Below are 5,582 nucleotides of genomic sequence, written 5' to 3' on the forward strand. Positions count from 1 at the left end.
GGAACGGAGACTTCCAACACTGAGAGACAAGTACGTGGATCCGTATGACGAGAGTCTTTATACCCCCTCCTATGTGTAACATCCAAATCTCTACCACAAGCACTTGCAAAAAAGATATTCAAAATGTGCTGTATGAAAGGGTGGGGCAGGGACTTGGGTGGGAAGAATCAAGTTAGCTCCAACGCATAGCGACACTATATACACCAAAACAAAATATCACCCTACGTACACCAAAATATCATCATATGCACACCAAAACAAAATATCATCCTACGTACACCAAGACAAAATATCACCCTACGTACACCAAAATATTACCCTACGTACATTACAGCAAAACATCACCCTATGTACACCAAAACAAAATATCACCCTACGTACACCAAAATATCATCATACGCACACCAAAACAAAATATCACCCTATGTACACCAAGACAAAATATCACCCTACGTACACCAAAATATTACCCTACGTACACTACACCAAAACATCACCCTACGTACACCAAAATATTACCCTACATACACCAAAATATCAACCTACATACACCAAAATATTACCCTACATACACCAAAACATCACCCTTCGTACACCAAGACAAAATATCACCCTCTGTACACCGAAGCAAAATATCACCCTACGTACACCAAGACAAAATATCACCCTACGTACACCAAGAAAAAATATCACCCTACGTACACCAAAGCAAAATATCACCCTATGTACACCAAAGCACAATGCCACCCTATGTACACCAAAACAAAGTATTACCCTACGTACACCAAAATAGCACCCTACGTACACCAAAACAAAATACTGTTCTTAGACCTGAGCCCATCATGCAACCACTTTGTCAATCCAACCAGGCCCGGGCCTTCTTTTTCGCGGCCCCCTCCATTCCACCCAGCATAATGTCCAGTCTCAGGTCTCTACTGGTAATAAGTCCACAGTACATGACATGAAGTCTGGCCATCCTTGCCTCTACGGAGAATTTTGGATACATTATCTTCCAAGACAGATCTGGTTGTTCTTTTGGTAGTCCATGGTATTTTTTTTAATAAAGCATTTTATCAGGGGCTCTTACATATCTTATAATGATACATACATCCATTATATAGCAGACATGTACAAATGTCGCCATCAAAGATTTCAAAATATTATCTTTCTTCTTGTGCCCTTTGATATCTGCTCTTTATTCCCTCCCTCCTCACCCTGCCACCCTTGCGAACCCTTAATATATCATGTATTATCATTATCATTATATACACACATCTATCCTACACTACCCGTCTATCCCTTCACCTATAATCCTGGTAATTCATTCACCTCAAGGGGGGTTATTGTACCATGGTACTTTCAATGTTCTTCGCTAACACCATACTTCAAGGGTATAGATTTTTCTACAGACTTCCTTACTCAATGTCCAATTTTCACATACATAGGAGGCAATGGAAAAGAACAAGGCTTGGGTCAGGTGCGCTTTAGTCCACAAAGAGGCATCCTTGCTTTTCAACACTCTAAAGAGGTCTTGTGCCGCAGATTTACCCAATGCAATGAATACATTGTTTGATCTCATGATTGCTGATTCCATGAGCATTGATTACGGATCCAAGCAAGATGAAACTAGCTACTAGTATTAAAATAATTTATAGTCCATACATTCTAAATAACATAAAACATTTCTCAAACATGATTTATGATTGCTTATCTGCCATGAAATACACTTCCATTGAAAGTTACCTATTAAAACATCCAGGTCACCCAAAATCAGAAATGTAATAAATTTCTGAGCACTCTCCTACAGACCCTGAAATAAGGCCAATCTGACTGATGACTTTTTTTTAAACAAGATGTAGAAAGTCAAAGGCAAGGTCACACGATCTCGTATAATATTTTAATAGTTACGTCTCTAGCATTGGAGTTTTACAGGCTTTTGCTGTATGTATTATCAACTAAATAAAATTAAAAATAAAAATATTTTATAGACTATATGTTTTATTAGCTGTGATCAAATATAAAAAATGTACCCTCCTCTCTGGCACGGAGAGTCAGCAATCAGCTAGAACATCATTTAAGGTGAAACCAATAAGCAAAACACAAACCCACTGCCATGAGTCCATTTCAACTCTGAGACACCCTATTACTGACATCGATTTTGACTCATAATGACCCTGTAGGACAGAATAGAACTGCCCCCTTGGGCTTCCAAGACTTTAAATCTTTATGGGAAGAGACAGCATATCTTTCTGGTGTGGAAGAACTGGTGGGTTTGAACTACTGACCACATGGTTAGCAACTCAATGTGCAGCACACATCCTTCATAATCCCTGCCTCTCTTGCAATGTACAAAACAAAATTAAAATGATAAACAGCAACTGGAGTCAGAGAAATTAACATTGCTTCTTTGAGAATTTGCCCCAGGGCCTCTTAAGGATTCTTTTGTGAGACTCAGGATGAGTCATTAGTAACTCAGTAGAATTCTCACTTTCCATGCTGGAGAAAACCCCACTGCCAACAAGCCACTTCCAATTAATTCATGGTGACCCTTACAGGGCAGAGGACCGAGCTTCCGAGGCTGTAAACATTTACAAGAGCAGAGTGCCACATCCTTCTCCCACAGAGGAGCTGTAGGTTTGAGCCAATGACTTTATAGCTACCCATCCAGCATTGACTTAAGCACTACACCACCACGGCTCCTCTCCTCACGGCAACCAGAACCTATTTGCCATTAGGCGATTACGTATTGCTATGGTGGTGCTGTTAGGCTCTGGGTTTGTTAACTATAAGGCAGGCAGCTGAAACCCTGATTGCCATGATCAGCACATAACCCCTCCACCCCCTCCAGGAGGATGAACAACAGAAACAATGGGGGAAGGGAGACAGCGGGCAGGGTAAGATATAAAAATAGTAATTCAGGTAATTTATAATTTATCAAGGTATCACGGAGGGCAAGGGGGCTGGCTGATACCAAGGGTTCAATAGAAAGTAAATGAAAATAGAAAAGAATGATGGCAATATATGTACAAATATGCTTGATACAATTGATGTATGGATTGTTATAAGAGTTGTAAGAGCCCCCAATAAAATGATCTTTTAATTTAAAAAAAAAAAGATGCCATCTCAGAAACCCTTTAGAAGACCACTTTCTACTCATTGGCTGTGGATTGGGTTTGGGTTTTAGTTTGAGGCTAAGCAGGTTTCAGCAGTGCTTCCAGACTACAGTTAGTCTCGGAAGTGAGACCTGATGATCAACTTCAATCAGTCAATGAAAACCCTACAGATCACAACGGTCGCTCCTACAGGACCAAGCACCCTTCCTTCCATTGCACAACGGGGGGATCACCAGAGCCAAGGGCGACTTGACAGGAGCTGACTCTTTACTACATGATTTACAATTGACTTGATAGCAGTGGATGAGGCAGTTAGACTAACGACAAGTAGCCTCAATAATCATCTTTTCCTAAATAGCATAGCAGGTATAGACACATCGTCTGATAGTCCGTGGAATTTTCAATATTCTCACCAACACCATAATTCAAATGTGGTCTTCTTTATTCATTGTTTAACTTTCACATGTATATGAGGCCACTGACAATAATCTTAGTCCTCAAAGTGACATCCTGGCTCTTCAAAACTTTAAGGAGGTCTTGTGCATTTGATTTCTTGACTGTTGCTGCCATGAGCATCGACCATGAATTCATAAAATCCTTGACAACTTCAATCTTTCCTCCATTTATCGTGATGTTGTCTATCGGTCCAATAGTGGGGATTTTTGCTTTCCCTAAACTGAGCTGCAATCCATACTGAAGGGTTCAATCTGATTTTCATTGACAGATGCAGATGTTCCACATTTTCAGCAAACAAGGTTGTCATCTGCATATTACAGATTGTTAATAAGCTTTCATCCAATTAATGATGATAAATTCTTCATCTAGACCAGCTTCTCAGATTATCTGCTCAGCATACAACATGAATAAATTTGGTAAAAGGACACAACCTGTCACACACCTTTCCTGATTTCAGCCAGACAGAATTCCACGTTCTGTTCAAACAACTGCTTCTAAGTCTAAGTACAAGTTCCACATGAGCACATTCTTTTCAATGTAATCTGTAATTTATCATAATCCACACAGTAGAATAATTCTTTTGCATAATCAATGAAACACAAGTAAACATCTTACTACAGTTCTGTGCTTTGAGCCAAGTTATGTCTTACATCAGCAATGTTATCCCTCATTCCATATCCTCTTCTGAATCTAGCTTGAATTTCTAGCAACTCCCTGTCGATGTACTACTGCAACTGTTGCTGAATTATCTTCAGCAAAATTGTACCTGCATGTGATACCAACGATGTGAAATTTTTCACAATTTTACATCACCTTTGTGTGGAATAGACACAAATATGGAACTCTTCCATTAGGCTTGTTGAAACATTTCAACTGCTATTCTGTCAAGGCATTTTAACATCATGTTATTCATTCCTCAATGATTTCTGCAAGGAACTCTGGTAGTGTCGTGGACCATCCATTGAGCTGTGAATGCAAAACTACTAACTGCTCCTAAAGATTTAAAGTCTTGGAAACCCACAGGGGCAGTTCTCTTCTGTCCTATAGGATTGCTATGAGCTGGAACTGACTCAACGGAAATGAGTTTTGAGTATCAATTATTTCTGTTGCAGAACCACTTTGCAAATAGAGAAACCAAGAAGCAAGTGCACAAAGAAGTGAAATTCTTTTAAGTCTTCTAAGTATCTATAAGATTCAATACGACAACTTGCAAGTTTTCCTTAAGAACTATTTCTGTAAAATAATAAATACAAAGACAGCAAGAGGACACTTCCATGCTGTCCTGAGGGAAACAATACAAAAGCCATGAAAACAAGTGAGGCCTAAAGGAAGTCCCATATATACGATCCTCTGTGGCATGTCCCCTTCTCCGTGTCTGTTAACAAGAGCAGGTTCACTTCTGAGAGCCAGTCCAGCTTCGAAGCCATGTGTACGCATGGACAGTGCTAGATGATCCCGATTCATTAGATGTACCTTTTATGCAGCTACTAAGTGCCTAATAACTGGAAGGGTTACATGTTTTAAAATTTCCCCATATATTTTTCTCAAGAACCCCTAATATAAGATGTGTGAGAAAAGCATATATGGCATATTGTTGACTTCTGGCAAACATACTATATATGCGTATGAATTATAAACATCGGAAATTGCACAGACACCACATAAAAGGATAACAAAAGTTAAATTGTACTGAGAAAGGACACTGGTTATGCTAAGGACGGAAAGGGGGGGTTGGAAAAGGACTGAACAAAATCACTTTAAACAAAGAATCCATTGACTTGAGTGACTGATCTTCAAATCTACCACAAAAGTTAATGGCCCAAGTGTGCGCACCCCAGGGCCAACTCAAAACCACCCTACACACACACCAAGTGTCATTTCTAAACCATCCTTTCCCACTGCGTCCGCTCTTGCTGAAACCCTTTAGTTCCTGACAGGATAAAGTGCACATTCCCCGCTTCGCTTTTATGACCTTCCCTAATCTGACCTGGACCTTTCGTCATCCCACTCTGC

The sequence above is a fragment of the Echinops telfairi genome, unplaced genomic scaffold, assembly GCF_000313985.2.
Source record: "Echinops telfairi isolate 266 unplaced genomic scaffold, ASM31398v2 ScPeMD7_5868;HRSCAF=6743_1, whole genome shotgun sequence".
In the NCBI taxonomy this organism is placed as follows: domain Eukaryota; kingdom Metazoa; phylum Chordata; class Mammalia; order Afrosoricida; family Tenrecidae; genus Echinops; species Echinops telfairi.